Source organism: Lissotriton helveticus, chromosome 5_1 (genome assembly GCF_964261635.1).
Source record: "Lissotriton helveticus chromosome 5_1, aLisHel1.1, whole genome shotgun sequence".
Classification (NCBI taxonomy): Eukaryota; Metazoa; Chordata; class Amphibia; order Caudata; family Salamandridae; genus Lissotriton; species Lissotriton helveticus.
In genome coordinates this window covers 339,309,183-339,332,588 of record NC_136065.1, presented here as the reverse complement: position 1 = coordinate 339,332,588, position 23,406 = coordinate 339,309,183, and the positions used below count along the sequence as shown (strand labels likewise).

Genomic DNA, 23,406 nt, shown 5'->3' with positions numbered 1-23,406 from the left:
ACAGTTCCTCCTAGAGCGGACTCCACCCGCAAAATAGGAGCCTCTATGGCTTTCTTAGGAAATATACCACTAGAGGACATATGCAAGGCAGCAATGTGGTCTACACCACACACCTTCACTAAACACTATAGTGTTGATGTGCAAGCAAAGCAGCAAGCTGCAGTAGGCCAAACTGTCCTTAAAACTCTTTCAAACGACTACAACGCATACAGGTGACTACCGCTAGAGGGGATACTGCTGCACAATCGATGCACAGTTTACTATCTGCAGCTCATATGCCTGGAACGGAAAATGCTACTTACCAGTATGCATCTGTTCTTGGCATGTAGAGTAGTACATGCCCTCCCGCCTCCCCGGGACTTGTATCCGTTCCAGTTTTCATCTTACTTAGATGCATACGCATGAACATCCTTCTTTCTTTACTTCTACTGACTCCATTTCCCATCATGGCGAAAAACAATTTGAGGATGTAGCCCATGCCCATGCACAGTATTGTCCAAGGGACGAGTCACCTATCGGGACCAACAAAGACTTCTTCCAAGAAGACAACAACCTGCGATCATCCGAGCCCAACACCAGGTGGTGATCTAATGCACAGTGTACTACTCTGCAGCTCTACATGCCAAGAACAGATGCATACTGGTAAGTAGCATTTTCCTTTATGAACATGCTGAAATCTGACTCTAAACTAAGATGAAGGAACTGGATTTTTTTCCTGGGTTAGTGAACAATGGCTTAAAATGTTAGTAAATACTTTTGCGTGGCAAGCCTTGGGAAAGGACTCTGTCTATTAACTTGGTTACCATTGGCATTATATAAAATATAGCATGCACAATATTGACACTGCCAGCAGCAGAGTGCTAGAGATGCAGTGACAATTGCACCCTTTAGCGTATCCTAAGGAGTTGGCCTAAGCTGGAAAGTTACAGGGTTAGGAGTTTTAATGGGTATGAAGCATTGTCAGTGAGTGAATTAAATACATAGTCATAGATAATCCTCTTTAGAAGAAAATTCCGAGGAATATACAAATTCCATTCGGTAAGGGTAAGACAATATCCAAGTGTTTTTGGCCACCGAGCAAACAATTTTATCTTTACGGTGGAAAAACAAACAATCTTATGACCTGTGGTTTCGGAGGATTTGGAAGAAAATAGGCCATAAAAAGCTGTTCTGTGGCATGCAAAGTCTAGAGGGAATCTTAAATAGCGGGCCCTGTTTTAGGTTACCTCAACCAGGATTTGAGGGTTCAATTGCCCCGCTAGATTAACAACCCTCTATCTACCCTTTAAATGAAGAGATTGCTTAAATCTCACAGATGTCTTCACATGTCACAAGATAAGGATAGAGTAACAGGGTTTTGTGAGTGATTAGATCTGAGGATGCTCACAGAAGTTACTGTCCTATACAGGTACATTAAAGAAGTGGAGGGTTAAGTTGAGTAATGTCTGCGGTGTGAGGTGAAATTCTTTTGATATGGAGTATGCCAGCGTAAATGTTATAATGAATTTATTTGCAAAACTCTTTAATGAATTTTTTTTAAACCAATCAATTCCTCTTTGTAACACTAGGAATCCTTTAGAAACCATATATACCAAATAACCCAATTTGCAATATGCTAACAAGTGATTACTTTCTTCATTGAGTATTGATAGTTTTCACCCGTGCTCCTCCACATGCAAACAATCTTGGTCCGAACTATGATTTACCATTTTAGTTGAAGTTGTAGTCTCATCTCAAAGCTGTCCTTTCAGCATTGTGTGCTGTGCTCAATTTCAGAGGTTAGCGGGTCCTACCAGCCGCTCTGAGTAAAAGCACAGATTAATAAATTTCATTGTTTTGTTTTTTTGGAAAAACTTGCATTAAGTTTAAATGTATGGAAGGTGGAGCCGCAAGTTAATGCATTTTGAAAAGACTTTAGAGATTTATGGGTTTAAGGGTATATTTTCAAAATTGTGTGAATTACATATAGAGGTGTTGATGACTAAGAGCTGGGCTTAGAAGAACAAATGGGATAAATACCCAAATGCTCAGATTTCACCCAGAGAATGTGAACTCCTAAGAAGGCATATCCATCAATGCTCCATACGGAACAAGGAGATGTACTATAATCTTGTATATGGTTCAACCATACTCCAATTAAAATTCACAAAATATACCCGAATGCTTCCAGGGAATGTGTGATGAGGGTTTGGAGCCATGCAAGACACCTCCACATTTAGCAAGAATGTCCTGAGCAGATTCCGTTCTGGAAAGAAATAGCGCAAGTGTTAAGATAAATCCCAGGCTTAACTTTACCATTTGATCCAAAAACTTGTGTATTCGAGTTAAGGGAAGGTAATTTAACACATATGGCTAAACCAGAGTGGTGTGTAGCATTGCAGTGTCAGAGTGGCAAAACTCACCATAGCGTTTTATTAGCAGGAAAGTGGCCAACCTCTGATTGCACAGTTGTCTATGCTGTGTAATATTATCCATGAAACAATTGACTAGCCATCTTGAGGGCATGTGTCACTTATATAGAGAACAATGGGGGCTACTACTCTGATCTTTCTCACCCCTCACTGAAGAGAATTTTATTAAAGCAGCATGCCAAAAGGGGGTCTGGGTGTTAGCATTAATAGATAAAGGGCATCAAGGGAGGAAATGTTACGTTTCATTATTGTGGAGGATGCAGCTGTGCAAATGTATGATGTAAACCTCAGTAGCAATTACAACAGATGCAACCTCCCTTCTGGTTGGGGTTTCTGTTGTACATGATTATATTCCAAAAGCCTTTATAAACAATAATGTAGTGAAATGGCTGCTATGTAAAGGTGCCGAGAGTATGTTTGAAACAAAAATGGACTCATCACAAAAGTTAAAGAATCTAGAATTAAAGCATAGCTTGGCCCGCCACCCTCAGCTCTGAAGTGCACTACCTGTTAAGTGGATGGGGACAGGTGCACATCCAGAATGCAGTCGCTCACATTGAAAGGAGCAAATGGCTAAAGTTGGGCTGACCCATTCCCTCAACTTGTATGCTGTGGTGGGTGGAAACCGTGTGAATGAGACTTAACAGGCTAGGGGAAGAAGAGAAATAGCGTTGGACTCAAGGCTGAGCCCTGTGGCACTCCTACCCTTAGATTACGGGAGGCAGCAGTAGAAGGGTTACACCAAACTAAACACTACACCTGTTGGGGGCTTTCTCCATTTTTCTTGTGTCGTCACTAAAATGTTTCTTCTATCCACAACAGCATGGGGAAATGGGTCAGCCACTGTGGCTAACTTCACTGAGTAGTGATTACGTTCTGTTTAATAATAAAAACATCCAAACACAGAATAGTTCCCTTCAGTGCCACTGACTATATGGCAATGTGCTTTCTGAGACCAAGTATATTTTTTCTTCTAGGTAGTACTTTTTTGTTGTAGAGGTACCAGCAACTCTCAACGTTTCAAAGCCAAAAGGTTGATAGCCAATGCAATACATATTAGCTTTGCTGAGACACTTAAAATTGTTTGTGAGGAAAGTGAGCTATTATATGGCTTGAATCCCTATTGAGTCCAGTCAAGTTCGTTTGAGAAACCTCAGATGAACCCTAGACAGCTGTGGCTCGGAGCAATCGGGCTATATCCAAAAAACAAGTGTAAAGCATTAAAAGGCACCAAAACAGTCAAATAAGAAAACGCAGCACAGAAACTCCAACAGCAATTTTTAAAAACATGTATTTTTTTTTAATTGATACCGCAATAAAAATCTATCAGAGGGTGAAGGAGATACATTTTGAAAAACAATAAATCAAAGATTTTTACTTGGAGCAATAAATTATTGTAATGACCCGAAATAGCGGAAAAGTTTGCAAACTTTTATAAAGTTGCCAACTACTTAGCCCCACATAGGCAGCCAAATCCAGCAGTGATATAGTCACTGAGGCTAATCGGGTACAGTTGAGCTATTACTTCGCATTAAAGCAGTCTCAAGTCCAGTTCCAGGGTCTTAGGGCAAACCCCCATGGTCTTTAATGCATGGTCCTGATGCAAGGGCAACAGGATACTGAAGATGCTTAAGGTTGCGGAGGTCTTCCTGGGGCCCACCCCTTTGTCCATGAACATAGTGGCTGCTTTGACCACAGGGGTCTATCCTCGAAGTACAGCTAAAAAAAATGCCACTGGTCTCCAGTTACAATGAAACCAGTGGTTCCTTTAACTGCCAGTGGCTTCCTTGCTGGAAAACCAGACTGCACTACAACTCTTGGGTCTGTCAGACTCAGGTGCAACTTTTAAGGGTCGGATTTCTCTCCTAGGCTGCACTTCGGTAGTCATTGAAAGTCGGACATTCATTGCTACCAACTCTCCATGGCAGACTTCTTGGAATTGTGTGTCCCTATAATTAACTGGAAGTTGGCCAACTGACTCTTGGAGTCACTACCTCTGTTCGGGGTTCTGGGACTACTTTTTCTCAAGCAGGGAACCACTCTTTGCGGGGTCCAGTGTACAACAAGGCAGTTCTTCTGCTTTCTCTTCAGTACTTCTGTATAGACTTGATAGGTGATCTAGATGCCACTTTTATACCCAGTTCTTCCCCTTGGGGAATGTGCCCCCACTAACCAATGGGTTACCTGGCCACCTCCCACCTAGTGATGACTTCCTGTGAAGTGTGGTATCTAGCTAGCCCAGAATGCACTGCCTCACATGCCAAAACCTTTCTCTAGGTGTGTGGAGTTCCCTAGCCTATACAAGAGGTGTGACTACCATGGCCCCCGGAAAAAATGGTTTCACCCAGCTTCCCCCTCACTGTCCCCTTATGCCAGCCTAGCTGCAAAAGTGAAAGAGGAGCCGTTCTCGTATGCTGCTATTTGTCCTTCAAAGGTGGCTTCCCTTTTGATGCTAGTCTTTTGGGCACAGAATCCAGCCTTCCTGTAAGGGAGGTCACACCTCTTCCAATGGCTAGGCCTGTGTTCGTTCCAGAGGGCAGAAGGCTGTCTCGTGGCTAGCAGCTGTAAACTGTCATTTGCTAATTTTGGGCAATTAAACTGCAACTTTATAAAGTTGCCATTTGTGCAATAGTTGCATTAAAGTCGACTTGAGTATCAAGTCTGGTTTAATGCAAGGATTCTTTTGATACATTGAAGCATCATAGTTTAGTAGGCTCATTCATAAGTTGGTACTACTGCGTTGTCAGCAGGCACATCTTGCCAGTGGGACTACTAGCCTTATTGCAGTAAAAACAATGAAGCAGGGTTTTTACTGTCTGTAGTATTTTCTCCAACTTTTTAATATGTATGACCTTGAGTGAAACCTCTGCTCCCGGGCAAACCTTGGTAGAGTAAGCAATAGTTCCAGCCCTAAGCTGTTACACATACCTTGAATATCAGCACTTACCACTGTTCTAATCCATCCAACCTCAAAATGCCATCTTCCGAGTTCCTCATCAGCAGGCCATCTAGCCTCGATGCTGAGAGACTTAGTCTTTGCACCCACATATGGACACCTGCCTGGCAATCCAGATAGACTCCAGATTCTGCTTCAAAACTGGCCATGATGCTGAGCGACACGCACATGATGGGAGCCGGCAAAACAACCTGATGGGCAGATATGGATATTAATCCTGTCACAAGGAACATTCCAGTAAGTCACCCACAACAGGCACCACCTGGTCAAGAACATCTAAAGAGAAGGCTCTCATTTGAAGATGCCATCTTTGAGGAACCTTGATCCTTCCCTATCCTGAAGAAGCACCGGCCTAGACAACCACCACCAGCTCAGTCACAAGTAAGTCACTGGCAGAATCTGCTCACAAAGAATCTAAATCTGAGCCTGCCCTCTACCTTCCAGACCTTTACAAAGACTGGATCCCAACAGACGACAGATTCTCTGGCACAATTACACTGAGGGACCCCTGGATGACCCATTTTTGGAGTTCCGTCTATGCTCAAAATCATCACAAGTGCTCGGCAGAGAATGTGAAAGACCCAGTGAAAACAAAGATCATCACTGTGAAAAATATAAAGCTGTGACAAAAGATCCATTGTACATTAGTGTACATGTGCCTTGGTGGGCCATACCGCCAGCAAAAGGGTTTTTGCCCATTGCACTGGCCCACCTCCAGAAAAGGGAAGGAAGCTTGTCACGGCTGGCAAGAGTAGTCATGGCAGGCTATGCATTGCTAATTCAGAGGGCTTGTCATCCAGGCACAATGGGTAACACTGGGAAGAAATGGACCAGCATATCAAATACTTGCAAGAGGCTTACTTCTAGAGAAGCAAGTGAGTCCGTCCAAACAGGGGACTATAATCTTGAATGGAAATATCCGGTGCACCCATGCTGCAGTGAACACTACCGTCAGAGACTTCCCCCGTCAACCTAGACTTATGGGTGATAGTTTCTGACTTAAACTCTGTAGTCCAGTAGCACCTTCTTTGTGCCCCTAGTCCGCATCTTTTGGGCCTCCCTTTAACTCAGTGCACAAACAAAAGACGACACATACAGACTGTGGATATGGGGGCACTCCAAACACAAAAGCAGGTGAGGGTTTTGACACCAACCGGCAGGTGCAAAAGCTTCAGCTAGAGCGCTACCAACTTCATTGCAGGAGGGACACATTTTCAGCAACTCTGGTAAGGACCGTCATGGGCCCCTCTGCATCTAGTGACCTCTCCCACATTAACATACAATACCCTTCACACAACACCGGTTGTGGAAAGGATGTTATATCATCCCCAGTCAGAAGAGAGAACCTGATACCAGTGGATTCTGTACATAGGCACCATGGATACTCTGTGGAATACAAAAACACACCATCCAATATGCCACCTGGCTGCCACTGCTTTTGCCAGGAATATTAAAGGCTACTGCATAAAGTGAAGGCATTGATACAGAAGTGTTGAAACCAGTCCAGCAAATCAGGGAGGCAAGGGGTATAGCCACTTTAATTTCTGATCTCCAAGAATGAAGAACGCTCGCACTAAAACTCTACGTCCAGTGGCTATGTCTTGTTGGAGCACTTCCAAATGCCAACTCTACAGGATATCATTAGGCTGCTCGGCATTTGAGGAATACATGGCAGCCCGTGATCTCAAGAATGACTCCTCACACATGTTATGTTAAACCAGTTTATATAGCGCATGGCTACCCCAGCAACAGGGCGTCCCAGCGCTTGCGGACGGACCGAACGGCAGAACACAGCAGACACAGAGTAACAGAATGGCCGGCACCCGGAGTGCGGGGGCCTTAGATGGAGAACAGCCATGTTTTAATTTGTTTTCGGAAGAGCTGATGGTTCGTGGTGGTACGTGCCTTTGGGAGGGATAGAATTCCAGAGTATCGGAGCCATGTACTTAAATGAACGGCCCCCTGCTTTACTCCTGCGGACCCTGATGGTAAGGGCAAGGTGTAGATCCGCGGAGAGCACGCGTGGGGGTGTAGAAGGTACAAAGTCCATGCAGTATTTGAGGGCCATGGCACATCACCAGTTCCTCAGGTTTTATGTAAATAAAAATCATTCTCAATTCAAAGTACTACCCAGTTGTCATAGCCCTGTTCACAAAATATCTTGCAGTGGTTGCAGTGTACGTTCTCAGCAGTGCCATTCATGCATTTGCTTCTCTGGATCAGTGGCCGGAGCAAAGGGCATTGCCGCGCTTAGCAAGCCGTGTTGCTTCTCCATAAATTAGGCTTCGTGGTCCATGCCCAGAAAACCACATCTCTCCCCAGACATTTTTGGGAGCCACATTGAGCGCAGTAATAGACCAAGACACCTCAACAATGACAGTGATGGCATTTTAGATCCGTTTTTCCTTTCACAGCTGTCTGGCAGTGAGAGCAATCATGAAAGTGATATAAAATAAGGCCTGCATTGCAGTAGTTGCACATGTGCCCACTATCAGTCTTGCCAGGCAGTGGTCATTCGTCCTAAACTAATGGTGGTGTAACCTAGTGTTCAGCTAAAGTTAAAATATGGGTCGGAGGCAACAAACAATTGTTACTGGTAAGTTTACAACTTGACACCCGCTCCCCCCAAACCGCAAAGGCCATAAATGGCCATTACCAGAAAGGCCTCACTTTTAATATGGGGAGCAGTATTCGGCCACATCTTTTTGAAGCCATTGGTGTTTTGTTCCGCTCTATTAAGGTTCATTTAGCAGCTTAATTTCAAAATTTACATCACCAATATTAGGATACCAGTTGTGAAAGCATTCATAGAGGGTGTTGAGTCATTCTGCACAGAATGCTAAACCAGTTACCTCAAGGGATCTTAATGTTTTTACTAGGTTCATGAGGTCCATTTATAAGCTGTTACGTTCTTGCCCGTTCCAAATTCTCTCTCATGGGAGGTGTCCTTTCTCACTTCAATCTCTTCCTTACATAGTTAATTGCATGGCGTAAAGGTGGAGTAACCTTTCATTCAGTTGCATAAAAGATTGCCTGTTCTCAGAACAAATCTTCAGTGCCGTAGTTTCACATGTGCACCATTCATTTAACCCAGGTGCGAGCTCATGGTATGATGTTTGAACTCTTAACTACCAGCAAATCGGATTCACAATGCCCCAAAACAATTAAATCTTCCTACTTTGCAATACTATACATTCTTTTACTCACCCTTATGAGGAAAACACAATATAAGGTGGAGCCTTTTTCATGGTGTATTTTGGGTTTTAGAACGAGATCATGATCACCTTGAAACCGAAACGCAAAGAGTGATGTTTGTGCAGTCACAAGCAGTACTTGATGGGGGTGCAAGTTATAGTTGGCTCACTAAACTATTACTGGCGTATTTCAGGAGTTTAGGGTTAACATTAACTCAGGTCTCATTCAAAAACCCAACCATGACAGATTTTTAAACTAAATGTAAAGGTGTTTTATATGAATTTTAACTCCAGTTAAGGTCTTAGCACCAAACTAACAAGAACGTCACATACCTCTTTATTTTTTCGTTTACTGAAAAAACAGTTGACTCTCCAACCCAACCATCCACATATACAAGTATTTTAGACTTATTGCAAACTACAGAATAGATTTGCACCAAATCCCGAAAAGCATGCTTTCTGGATCAAGATCTACTTCCTTCCAAATTTGGTGTAATTCCTTTGCCTAAAACAGTTCATGGAAAGTGCATGGGGTTTTTGTGTTTTGGGGCGACACCACTTTCCCTTATTTTTTTATGGGGCAAAGGGGCTATCCATTAGGGAGGCAAGGTGGCTGTACTTTGTTCTTTTTAGTTTTTGCGGAGGTTTATCAAACTGCGCCAAAGTTTTTAGGAAACCTAAAAGCAGACCTAACTACCCAGTGGCAATAGCCTTTTTTATTTATAAAAGAGTGTATTTGTGTTACTTTTTATTTATTTTATTTTGAAATTATTTTTCAGAACACCACAACAATGTCCCTGAATCCCGTATTAGCTGCAACAACGCATTCGGGTTGTGAATAGCCTACATAGATTGACGAGTCTTTCACACAGGCAAATCAGAGCATATATTTACGCCAAAGGTTCCAGCTATACCTTACTGTTTAACCCATTCATGCCCAGCCCAAGCTCCTCCATAAATGCTAATTGCTCAAATGGCTGAATTGATTTACGCCAAATCATAAGATGCTTTCTGAGGAAAGTTGTGTAATTCCATTGAACCATTTTATTTTCTGTATCGGAGAGCAAGGTTTCCTAAGGCTTGAAAATGAGAACTCACTTTTAGGACCCACCCTTTTCAGGTCTTGCCCAGGCAGTGCATGCACGATGTCTCTTCAAGACATGCTGAATCTACATTATGGACCTCCTCCATCACCGCCCATCTTTTTCGTTGGTTTCCCTTACCTTCCTTCATAAATGCCAGCTTTTCTTTTGTGAATGCTCTTAGCAGTACCTCTTGTTGGGCGTTTGTTAACTCCCGTGGTAAATACCCCTGTGACATGTGCTTATTCTTTTGTTAATTATGAAACTCTACTATTTTTTTTTGCCTGCCTCTGCTCGTGTTTTCGGTCATAGTGAGAAGCGCTTGTTTTGTGTTTACTTAGTGCGCAGACTTGATGAAGGGCTCGTGGTACCTTCACTTGTTGTGTTTTTTTGTTTGACTATTATGTGTGTGTGCTCATGCGATCATTTTTTAAGTGGCTACGTGTGAGCATTTATCTTCCTCATTTCTATTGTGTTCTATGTTGCTATATTGCTGTGACTGGGCCTTTAAGACATAACCTCACTCCCTCACCCGTTCCCACTGGCTTTATTATGTATTCCTTTAGAGGACCTCACTACGGTAGTCTTTGTACTTATCAAATCGTTTGCTAGCCTAATGCGGCAGCTCGTGATGGTTCCTGCAACCGGACGCCAGAACGCGACCTTGGTGCTTGTGCGCACCGCGTGGGGAGCTGCCTAGGTCACTATTCTGTTTCACTGGGGGCTGGCCTGCTGCTGCCCACCTCAGTAGTGGTGCCAGTTCTGCTGCTTGCAGTTGGCACTTGGTACCTGCACACTAGGCCTCCGGTGCTGGCTGCTCCTGGTGCCCTTGTCCAAAGCTTGGGCAAACAGCACCCCCCCCCCCCCCCCCCCTCTCCGCACCATGCTTATGTTCAGCCATCTCTGCCATCCCAAGGCAGGTGCCAAGGAGTCCTGAGGTCCGCAGCAGTGCTTGAGGCATCACAGACCGAACTGCTGTACCAAGCCCACAGAGGAAGCTTAGTTACATGTAAGAGCAATGGAACTTGAGGAGAGAACGGGTCTTCAACAGTTCTTATTTGTGTCATTGACATCTTGACTGGATTCTTTAGATTTGGCGCTATCATAGTAGCTCCTTGAGGCATGGGTTTGGCTAACTTACTCTTAACTCAAGGAATGTATGGGTTTGAGAGGAAAGGCTCAGTCTGGGTTGATGCATGTTCCTCATCAACATTAGGACATGGTTGGAAAAAACTTGTTTTTTTTGCCTCTTGTGCCCTTTTGAAGAAAGGTTCGTAGCTGCTTCATTTGCAGCGCTTTATCTTTTCACGGCTGCATTTTAAATATTTATTTTTAAATCTTTTGGCGCAGCGTTCATAGAGACCTAGCGCTATGCATTTCAAAGCTGTTTCTGGGCGGTGCATGAATCTTGCTTGTGTATTCTTAGCCACATTTGTTCCATACCTTTCACAGAGTAACAACTGTTGAGATGCAGGGCATAGAAGCTGCATTAGTGGATGCATGTAAGCTATGTGAGTCTAAATATATTATACATCCTACATGCGTTCAGTCCTATTCTTCTAAAGTAAACATCTGCGACCAATTCAGACCTGTTACTGGTTCGATCATTCAGGCACACATTGACAAGACCTAATCACTGCTACCCTCTCCTCTGTCCATTTTCCCAGCCTCCAATCAGGCGGCAACTCTTTCCTTTGCCACACGAGTATTGCCTTTCTGTGTACTCAGCAGGTCTCTTGACTTTACCCTACTCTGTAAACTGTGGTCACTGCCACCTTTTGGTTGTATCCTCATCCCACCCAGCCTCTATAGGCACTACCTGCAGGCCGCCAAAGCAGCCTGCAGCAAATAAGATATTGACATCAACCAACTCTATCTAGAAGTCCTCATGCAGCAGTCACAACTTTACTGCTGTCTCTACAGACCTCGTTCTAATCTGTTTACAGAACCGCTCCTGTAGCCAGAAAAGTAAAGTAATTGTAAAATCAGAACTGGGGTAAAACAAATAATTGGCTGGGCATGGTGCTATTAAAAACGGCATTTCCCTTGCGAAAGGTTCGAGTGTACTAATCTGCTGCATGGCTAAACACCTATAAGGTCCCACAGGCAAGACCTATTGGCTATGCCAATGCTTGTTTTTCTTGGCCCTCACTTGCAGATCAGCACAACTTTCCATGAAGGCTCTCAGGTTGGTAACGTTTTTGGGGAAGGTATTTTTGGTGCACATTCGTTAAATGGCCTCAAAGTTAGAGGAACAGTCTTAAGGAGCCTATGAAAACTTCACCCAGGATAAAGACCACACCAAAGACTTGTATACCCCAAACACTATTAAATGACTGTGCCTAGTGTCTTGTAAGCAACGGCCTTGAGAGATCCAGGCTTCGAGCCATGACTGACTCTGAGGCCTCAACTTACTCCTGTACGGTACAAAAGGGGGTGGTGGTGGACGGAGCATCTGAACCAATCAAACACTTGCACCCAGTCAAAAGATCTGGGTTTAATCCATCACCATTCTTTAGCCCACTCTGCCACCCCAGTTCAGACATGACCATATGCAAATCAGTCTGACCCTGTGCCTCATGGGAACAGTCCAGCCCGAACTGCCAAGCCATGCCTTCCCTGGACCGGAAACAAGCTTCCGAGGACCGGTTTCTGGCATTACAGCCGTCTTCAGCCCTGCTTGCTTGAATCCAGTGGCAAAGTGAGCAAGGGACTCACGTCTGAGCATACCCTGCCACACTTATGGCGGCCAAAGCGGTACAAAAGGGGGTGGTGATGGACGGAGCATCTGAACCAATCAAACACACCCAGTCCAAAGATCTGGGTTTAATCCATCACCGTTCTTTAGCCCACTCTGCCACCCCAGTTCAGACATCACCATATGCAAATCAGTCTGACCCTGTGCTTGTTTCCGGTCCAGAGAAGGCATGGCTTTGCAGATCGGGCTGGACTGTTCCCATGAGGCACAGGGTCAGACTGATTTGCATATGGCCATGTCTGAACTGGGGTGGCAGAGTGGGCTAAAGAACGGTGATGGATCAAACCCAGATCTTTTGACTGGGTGTGAGTGTTTGATTGGTTCAGATGCTCCGTCCATCACTACCCCCTTTTGTACTGCTTTGGCTGCCATAAGTGTGGCAGGGTATGCTCAGACGTGAGTCCCTTGCTCACTTTGCCACTGGATTCAAGCAAGCCGGGCTGAAGACGGCTGTAATGCCAGAAACCGGTCCACGGAAGCTTGTTTCCGGTCCAGGGAAGGCATGGCTTGGCAGTTCGGGCTGGACTGTTCCCATGAGGCACAGGGTCAGACTGATTTGCATCTGGCCATGTCTGAACTGGGGTGGCAGAGTGGGCTAAAGAACGGTGATGGATTAAACCCAGATCTTTTGACTGGGTGTGAGTGTTTGATTGATTCAGATGCTCCGTCCATCACCACCCCCTTTTGTATCGACTTACTCCTGTAGCCACTGCCCCAAAGCCTGTTTGGCACACAGCATATCTGTGTCTCATTGGCCCTGAGGAGCTGAGCCTCTACTTTCTACTAAGATGCTGCCTCTGAAATCGTTCCCAAAATTGGGTTTTACAAAAAGCAAACCCACACTGATCATTGAGCTGTCTGAACTGCCTGATTTTAGACATACAAAAATCTACATCCACCCTAAGTCAGGAAGATACTGGCTCGTCTTCCCCAACAAGATGCCGGACCAACAACTCTAAAAGAAAATCGGCGTTTGAGGAGGCGGTCTGACGAAATGCACACATTGCCCATACATAGACAAATCGACATCAACCCTGTTCCTCCGCCTCAATCTGTTTTTTCAGTGCCAGTCACTGCAACCCTCGCCTTCACCACTACACTCAACACGCTCTCACTCAGAACAGGACAGTGTTTGAGCCACTGGGCTAATACTATGACCCTGGCCTTACTAATAATGGAGATGATCCAATAGCAGGTTTACAATGAGGATTCTCAGTCCGATACCAACTTTTCTCTGCACCCAATGAAGGCTTCCCCACCAGGTGGCATTGTGGTGTACCAAGCAGACATTCGAAGGGCAACAGATCACCTTAAGGTGCAATGACCTGTTAAAAGGATGACTTACTATTGGCTAGATTATCCAGGTTGGAGCAGTCTGTCCAATGTACTCTTGTGCACGATGAAGTGCACCACGGGAACCGATTAAGGAGCCAGTGAAATAGAGGATGGTAAAGTCAAGGGAAAAATATATCAAAATAAATGCCAGATGACACTACATCTGGGGTCCTGTACCACCAGATTGCCTAGTAGTGCACATTGCTCCGAAAAGAACCATTGTCCAAGAAACTGGAGATGCTCCACCTACAGATAAGGAGAACTGCAAGAATGATGAGGCAGGAGAAACGACTGAGGTGGGGGTGGTGACAAAATGGTGTATTTCCAACTAACTGTATGGCTGGTAATTTTTGGAGGAGGTAAAATGGTGGCAAGGAGTTGGTGCCAGTAGTTTGTAAGTGAACTGCGGGCTTTAACAGTCCAGGAGCCTTTCATCCAGCTAGAAAAGGATTGGGTCATCCCAAGGATGAATCTGCATGTCCTTTAACTGGTATCTCCATTCCATGTTAGATTGACTTCCTGATTTTCTACTACACCTTAGGGCAGTGACAGAGGATTGTATACATCAGATGTGAAAAAGGCTCTAATTTGACGTTGATTTTATAAAATGCTTTCACAAGTCAAAACCATTTTGTTGCATTTGTGACACCCCTCTTAGAAAACCCAGTCTCCAAGTTGGGCCTTGGAAGATGGCTAGTGCAGTAAATTATTGTATGCTATGCTAAAGCAAAATATAGCCTTCATGCTATACCTAAATCACCACCTACTTGCATGAAGGGAGCCACAATGACCTTCCTGGTAAATGTCCACTAGCACAGTTCTTGAAGGCTGATGCGTGGTTTATACCACACACTTTCACAGATCATGGTCTGAACATAGATGTATGACCAGGGCCATAAATGGGGCGGCTGTCAAAACATTGTTCCAAACATCTGCTTCATCCATCACAAGCCACCCCTTTAGTATGAGAGCACTGCTTTTCAATTGAAGCAAAGCTTGTGATCTACAGCTACACATACAATCGGAGCAATGTTGCCTTGTCTCTCCTTTCTTAGTTTGTAGTGCTTGGAGATTCACTTGCACCCCGATCTCAGGTGCTCCATATGCGGGCTTATGTCTAAGATTTCTTACATTAGAGTACAAATTATTTCACAGTGCACATGTAGACAATTACTGGCCGCATTCACTTCAGTTCACTTACTTTCCATCACACTTTGGGGGAAGATTAGTCTAAGGTGGATATCTCACCCTTGTGCATGGTGGGTTTTGAGGATGGCTCACCAGTCAAATCGAAACTTGAATTGCAAAGAAAACAAGCTTTCAATATATACACCCAATACTTGGTGACGGGAGCATGTGAAGATTGTAAATCTACAGCACAAGAAGCTACCACCAGTTACAACAGTTACATGTTTCATACATACATACATAATTGTAAATAATATTACTTTCCGAAGTTTACCTTCCTTACAACCCTAGATGTAATGGAGTTGTAACCCCTAGGCACCAGTCAACCATTTCAAGCCTTAATAGGTAACTCTCCTGCATTGGTAATCCACTAAACAGGCTTCCAAACAAAAATCCTCCAGAAAGGTAGATTGGCATTTAATATCGGTCCATTCAGAGAACCAATGTTACCTTGAAACGGTCTGATGTTAAACGGAAAACTAGCCCTTTCCTTGGACCGCATAATGTATACCAGGAAGAAATGAAGACCAAGATAGTGCAGTTTAAGCCACCACCAGAGGTTGTATACCAAGTTTTGATTTTTCCTTTGATTTTCAAAGAGTTTCTGGTATTTTTGTGTGACTTCTACATTGCTTACTTTGTCATCCTATACCCACATCACTTACCACACTAATGCAGTCACTCTTGATGTTGATTTCTTGAGTTGCTATCAAGACCAATTCTCTATATGTTGACTAGGACAAAAGATTCCTTGATTGACCAAGGCAGGAGACAAAGCATTGAATGTCGGAAAAAGTGTGTGGGGGGGAGGGGGGATAACGAAGTAAGAGCAAAGGAAGTGGTCTTGTCAGTCCATGTTGCTGTTACAGGCACTGTAGTTCTACAACTTGACCAAAGTTCCTCTTTTTTTTATGTGATTTGTTGCTCCTCCAAAAAGCATCTTCCTTTAGTGATGTGGATAATCCTTTTCATGCTGATAGAACACAGAATATCCTGCAGGCAACACTTTTTCTTGTATTGATTATGCCCCCTATAGCAGCCCCAGTGTACACTACGGAATTTATAGTTTTCAGTGTTTAGGGGGCCTTCTATGTTTTGGATTCAAAAGGGGGTGGTGATGGACAGAGTATCTGAATTAAGCAGAACACTCCTAACCAGTCAAAAGATCAGGGCTTGATCCATCACCGTTTTTTAGCTCACTGCACCATCCCAGCTCAGAACCTGGCTACATGCAAATTAGTCTGACCCTGGCCCAGTGCATCATGGGAACAGGGCAGACAAAACTACCAAGCCAATTCTTTACTGGAAAGGAAACAAGCTTCCGGGGACCGGTTTCTGGCATTACAGCCGTCTTCGGCCCGGCTTGCTTGATTCCTGATGGTGCAGTGAGCAAGGGACTCACATCTGAGCATACCCTTCCACACTTGTGGTGGCCAAAACGATTCAAAAGGGGGTGGTGATGGACAGAGTATCTGAATTAAGCAGAACACTCCTAACCAGTCAAAAGATCAGGGCTTGATCCATCACCGTTTTTTAGCTCACTGCACCATCCCAGCTCAGAACCTGGCTACATGCAAATTAGTCTGACCCTGGCCCAGTGCATCATGGGAACAGGGCAGACAAAACTACCAAGCCAATTCTTTACTGGAAAGGAAACAAGCTTCCGGGGACCGGTTTCTGGCATTACAGCCGTCTTCGGCCCGGCTTGCTTGATTCCTGATGGTGCAGTGAGCAAGGGACTCACATCTGAGCATACCCTTCCACACTTGTGGTGGCCAAAACGATTCAAAAGGGGGTGGTGATGGACAGAGTATCTGAATTAAGCAGAACACTCCTAACCAGTCAAAAGATCAGGGCTTGATCCATCACCGTTTTTTAGCTCACTGCACCATCCCAGCTCAGAACCTGGCTACATGCAAATTAGTCTGACCCTGGCCCAGTGCATCATGGGAACAGGGCAGACCAAACTACCAAGCCAATTCTTTACTGGAAAGGAAACAAGCTTCCGGGGACCGGTTTCTGGCATTCTATGTTTTGGATGCAGAGGACGTTTGCTCTTGCTATGAGTAAGCCGACTGAGCAATACTGCCTTTTTTGTTTGGAACAACTGGGAAAACTCATAGTTTCCATACATCAAGGATCATTTACCAAAAAGGTACTTCTTCATAACCAAGGTTTGTTTCTTGCCACACCTTTAAGATAGATGAGATTGTGTAGAATGGCAAAATCGTTTGTTACTATGGCATCACTTGTAGTCTCATGTAAAATAATTAGCCACACAGGATTGTGAAAGATTTGGTTAACAGAGGACGATATGTAGAGAAATAATTTACGAACCTCAACAAGAAGAATCAGATTGCCATTACAACTTGTGGCGAGTTCTTTGAGGTTGAGTGGAAAAAGCAGTCTGCAAATTCAATTGGCTATAGATTTGACAGGCGATTTCTTCAATGTGACTACATTTTGCGACTCCCTTATAGAAAACTAGAGTTTCTCAGGTCAGGTGCCCAGTGTTTCTGATCATATTGGTCACGTTGCTAGTTTAGCCTTTTTGTGTATCACTTTCTGTTGTGCAATCCGTTTTAATACTTTTTGTGCATTTTGTTTTGAAGTCCTCGTGATTTGAGGGTTGAAGCCCTAATAGTTTGGCTCACGGTATCTTGCTAGTGCCTTTACCACTGTCCTAGTGAGATGTCATCCTAGTGAGATGTCATCTGTCTGTTTTTTTTTGTGTGTTTTTTTAGGTAAAAGTGCGTGGCCTCTGCCCTTTACTCTGATTGTAGATAATTAACAATTAACAGCAATAGTAAGTAAAACTTTATTAGAAATTGAATCAGTTTTCATTGAACAAATAGGTTCATTCATTAAGACATGTTGATGGTGCATATCTTTTGGTGTTTTACCAAGGCAATGGCGTGGCTACTTTTGAAGACTAGCTTGCCACTTTACATTTTAGAACTGAGTAAACTGTCAATCGGATTTCTTAAATTGTTGCTTTGTAAAACATTGACTGTCTTTCTTTTTCTTTAAAGGGTTCCAGGCGGACACCGCAACTGGAAGGACCATTCCTACCTTGGAAAATTAAAACCATAGCATATCCAATACAAAACAGTCTAATGTGGCCACGCTTCCCACATACATCAAAGGGCAGACACAGTCTTCTTTCCTTCTCCTGATGACAAAACAAAGAGCACAATTATCCTCTTAACTAAAACATTTCTGTGATTTTAAAATGATGAAATAGATTGTGCATTCTTGTTGGGACCATATTTTTATTTTATTTCATTTATTAACACTATGGTCGATAGTAACCAGAAAGTGAATGTTTGGAAGGGGAAAATACACGATTGAACGTGTTCATGTACTTCAAAGGTTTTAGAACAGTGAAGTTATTTTTCAAATTTGGATATGAATCACAAATCAGACTTGAGTTTTATTTCACATTTTTGCAATTTTTAAATCATTTGTAGCTGGATTTTAAGAGATCATGCTTTTTTCCCTTTTTAGCACATTTCTCTGTGGATTAAGTAATTGAGCATAGCAAGCGGCTCTGGAGCCCATTTTCTCTCTGAATGGGACCCCTGTATATTATCAATGACTCCCTTTTCTAATAAGTTGTCGAATTATACGGATTACCGGTGCACAAACACATGGAAAATATCGAATAATGTTGAAAACCTAAAGCACATGATCGTTGCAGTGAATGTTTCTTAAGTGCTATTTTTTTTTGGGTGGTAAAAAATGTGTTTCCCCTATCCCCACCCAATTAACCATGACACAATTCCACCCATCTAGCCTACTCCGCCTCACTTCCCTTTCAGTTTTGTATTCACTTGCATTATATTGATTGAGGGGTTTACACAGGGAAAGCATTTTTCTGTTTCCCCTCCTATCGAGAACCTCTGTTTTTAAGAGTGCGTTCTTTTGAATACTTCAGACATTTCCCCAAAGTGAAATCATGCATAATTCTATATTTGAAACTAATGACTTGAAACTTTCAAAGTTTAAAGTAAATTGTTTTTTGACAATTTGCCACTTTGTGCTAACCCTTACTCCCAAGTTCTCTAGAATGGCTAATGTGTATTAAAAGCTGTCCTTTTTAAGTCCTTCTTAGAAAACTATTAAAAAGAAAAAAGCAGTCATTTGTCACTGTTCATTGTGCTTTTTAATCATTTAAACTCAAAGCATACATGAGTAGATTTCAGCTATGCACTTTGAGAAGTTGTACGGCAGATATTGGGGGGGTTCACTGCAGATTTTTTTTTAAAACTATCCTTGATACATTTATTTTGGGATGGGGGGGGAAGGGGACTGCTACCAAAACATAGCCATCCTGCTTCCAGGCTTGTTCCGCACAGCCATTTCATCTGAGCCCTTTGCATTCAATTTAGACTATTTTTATCTTGTAATAAGCAGGGTTCACCTTGCTTCCTTTTTAAATAAAGTGCTTAGAGCAGCAACATTCAAACATGCAGTTGCTGTTGAGTCTTTTTCATTGTATGTGCAGCATATTCCTTCTAGCAGCATCGTCTTTCTCCATGCAAGTTGCCTGGAAAATTCTGTAAGAAAGAAATGTACTGTAGTTGTGCGTTTTAGGCCTGGATTTGATAAAGAAAGACTGTCGCGCTCTTTCCATTTAACTGTGTAGATTCTCCGCACTCTTTCCTGTTTCATCTTTTGTATTTAATTTTAAAGTCAGACAGTGTACTACAGGACAGCTGGATGCAAAATAGATACTATATTAAAATGTACTGTTATTTAAGATGTAATAAAGCAGTTTGACATGACATAAGTGTTGGCGATTTTGTGGGTGATGTAATGGTCTCATTAGCTTCCGGTAAACCGTTAATTCTTCACAGAAATTATAACAATCACATGGGATAAGAGCCTTCCTAATGTTCTCAAAGAGTTTATATTACTTTGTATGTAAACATGTTAGTTTATAGCGGTGATAGTTGCTAGGATTTCAGCTCCGACAAATGTTTCAACTTCAGTGATGCTTCAATCTGGAGTGCTTGAAGCTTAGTCCACCAGCAAATACAGGCAGAGTTTGTAAACATTTGCATATATAAAACTTATCATTTTGAATTTGAGATTGTGCCTTTCTTGCAAGAGAGCCTGCCTCTCCCCCAAAAAACTATTCTGCAAGATTACTGTTGCAAAAAGTTGACGCAGAAGCCAAATCCAGTAACATTGCTTAGCCCTACTTTCAGTTTGCTTTAGCAAGGAACATGCAAGATAGGTGCAATATTGTGGAAACTGGTATTTTCATATAATGCTCTGTGCGTGAGCAAACTCTCTAAATGGCCTGTCTTCCCTATTTCATTAGGTATGTCTATTTTGAGTGGAAAAGCGGGAGAAAGGTAGTGCTGTGTAATTGATTTACAATAAGATTTTTATTCCCAGCCATTCCAAACAACTTTAATAAAACATTTACCTATGTTTGGTGTTGTAGTAGTCTTTCTGTTTACGTGCACTGTTGCCTACTTGGTTTAAGAAATATAGCTTGCGTTACAAAAAAAATCAACATTAACATTCAAGTATCTGATCAATCAATCAATCAGAACATTTGTATAGCGCACTACTCACCCGGAGGGTCTCAAGGCGCTGGGGGGGGGGGTCCGCTACTGCTCGAACAGCCAGGTCTTGAGCTGCTTCCTGAAGGCGAGGTGGTCCTGGGTCAGGCGGAGGTGGGTCAGGAGGGAGTTCCAAGTCTTGGCGGCCAGGTAGGAGAAGGCCCTTCCTCCTGTGGTGGCTCTTCGGATGCGGGGGACGGCGGCGAGGGCGTGGCTGGTCGATCGAAGCTGGCGCGTGGGAGCGTAGAAGTTGAGGCGGCTGTTGAGGTATCCTGGTCCTTGGTTGTGTAGGGCTTTGTGTGCGTGGGTGAGGAGCCGGAAGGTGATTCTCTTGTTGACCGGGAGCCAGTGCAGGTCTCTCAGGTGTCCGGAGATGTGGCTGCGGCGGGGGATGTCCAGGATGAGTCGTGCTGAGGTGTTCTGGATCCGCTGGAGTCTCTTCTGGAGTTTGGCGGTGGTGCCGGCGTAGAGGGAGTTGCCGTAGTCCAGCCGGCTGGTGACGAGGGCCTGGGTGACAGTCTTCCTGGTTTCGGTGGGGATCCACCGGAAGATCTTACGTAGCATGCAAAGGATGTTGAAGCACGACGAGGAGACGGCGTTGACTTGTCTGGTCATGGAGAGGGAGGAGTCCAGGATGAAGCCCAGGTTGCGTGCGTGGTCAGTTGGTTTGGGTGCGCTGCCCAGGGCGGGGGGCCACCAGGAGTCGTCCCAGGCGGAGGGTGAGGATCCCAGGATGAGGACTTCCGTCTTGTCCGAGTTCAGTTTCAGGCGGCTGTTCGACATCCATTTGGCTACGTCTGTCATCCCTTCGTGCAGGTTGGCTCTGGCGGTGGCGGGGTCGTTGGTGAGGGAGAGGATCAGCTGGGTGTCGTCTGCGTAGGAGATGATGTTCAGGTTGTGCTGGCGTGCGATGGCTGCGAGGGGGCTCATGTAGACGTTGAAGAGTTGGGCTGAGCGAGGAGCCTTGAGGGACGCCGCAGATGACTTTGGTGGCTTCCGATCTGAACGGGGAGAGGCGGACTCTCCGGCGAGGAAGGAGGTGATCCACTCCAGTGCCTTCTCCTGGATTCCGACGTTGCTGAGGCGCTGTACTAGGGTGCGGTGGCAGACAGTGTCGAAGGCCGCGGAGAGGTCCAGGAGGATGAGGGCCGCTGTTTCTCCGTTGTCGAGCAGGGCTCGGATGTCATCTGTAGCTGCGATCAGGGCGGTCTCGGTGCTGTGGTTGGCCCGGAAGCCAGACTGCGAGAGGTCGAGGGAGCCGTTCATCTCGAGGAAGGCGGCCAGTTGCTTGTTGACGGTCTTCTCGATGACTTTGGCTGGAAACGGGAGCAGCGAGATGGGGCGGTAGTTCTTGAGGTCGGTAGGGTCTGCTGATGGTTTCTTGAGTAGAGCGCTGAGTTCGGCGTGCTTCCAGCTCTCCGGGAAGGTGGCGATGTCGAAGGAGGTGTTGATGATGTCCCGCAGGTGGGGTGCGATGACAGCGTCGGCCTTGTTGAAGACGTGGTGAGGGCAGGGGTCTGTTGGAGATCCGGAGTGGATGGAGTTCATCGTGCGGATGGTGTCTTCGGTGCTGATCGGGGTCCAGGCGCGGTGGGGGGCGGTGGTTCGGTCGTGGCGTGCGTTGGTTGAGTGCTGAAGCTGTTGTGTATGTCCGCAATCTTGTTGTGGAAGTAGGAGGCGAGGGAGTTGCAGAGGTCTTGCGAAGGGGTGATGTCGTTGTTTGCGGCGTTGGGGTTGGAGAGCTCTTTCACGATGTTGAAGAGTTCCTTGCAGTTGTGTGCGTTGTTGTCCAGTCGTTCCTTGAATGCGGTTTTCTTGGTGGCGCGGATCAGCTGGTGGTGTTTTCGGGTGGCGAGCTTGAGGGCAGTCATGTTGTCCGGTGTTGGGTCTCTGCGCCAGGTTTTCTCGAGTGCTCTGCAGTTCTTCTTGGAGCTCTTGAGTTCGTCGTTAAACCATGGGGCTTTCTTGCTGCCGGGTCTGCTCGGCTGGGTCTTCAGAGGGGCGAGGTCGTCTGTGCAGTCGCTGATCCATTTCGTGAGGTTGGTGGCCGCTTGGCTGGGGTTCGTTGTGCTGGTGGGAGGGTTCTTGCTCAGGGAAGTAGTGAGCTGGTCTGCAGTGATCTTGTTCCAGCTTCTGCGGGGAGCCTGTTGCTGGAGATGGTGGAGCGTGGTCCTTCTGTAGCTGAAGTGGACGCAGCTGTGGTCCGTCCATTGGAGTCCCGTGGCGTGGCTGAAGGCGATGTCCTTGCTGGAAGAGATCGGGTCGAGTGTGTCCGGCGTAGTGGGTGGGGGTGGTCACCAGTTGCTTGAGTCCGAGGTTGGCGAGGTTGTCCAGCAGGGTGGTGGTGTTGCGGTCGTTGTTGTTCTCCAGGTGGAAGTTGAGGTCTCCGAGGAGGATGTAGTCGGTTGAGGGGAGGGCGAGCGGGCTGACTAAGTCGGCGATGTCCTCGCTGAATTGTGCGTGTTGTCCCGGGGGTCTGTAGATGTATCTGATATTAAAGTGCAAGTTAGAACTAAAGGTGGTCAACATCCATTTAAGTTAATGGAAGGTCGTATAATTTAAATCCTGTTTTGGGATTTCTTCAACAGATTAAATTATTTCTAAAGAGAACTAATTTCGTGGAACACGTTAAGGTTGTGGGAATTGAAATTGAATTTAAAACAATATTGCAAGTTCTTCAAAATAATGAGCATCATCTAAATTAATAAAGGAATAGATTTTTTTCGAAATGTTGCAAACCACCCCATCAACGGGCTTTCACTGTTTGATTTGAGGTTCCTACAGGTGCTGTTCCTCTCTGGTCCTGAGCTTAAGCAGAAGGCTTAATTCGAGCATACCATCTTTAAAGAGTTCAATGTCCTTGCCAAATGCCCCTACGCCTCTGTACTTTTATAGCTGGCTCATTT

General features: G+C 44.8%; 1 protein-coding gene across 1 annotated transcript in view; it reads left to right on the top strand.

Moving 5' to 3' along the window:
- The window catches only part of GNB1 (G protein subunit beta 1), a 381,574-nt gene extending 361,863 nt beyond the window's left edge, over positions 1 to 19,711 (top strand). The window contains exon 11 of the mRNA XM_078642454.1: positions 17,957 to 19,711. The gene's annotated coding sequence lies outside the window, so the exon portion shown is untranslated. The remainder of the gene's footprint in view (positions 1 to 17,956) is intronic.
- Positions 19,712 to 23,406: the final 3,695 nt, after the last annotated feature.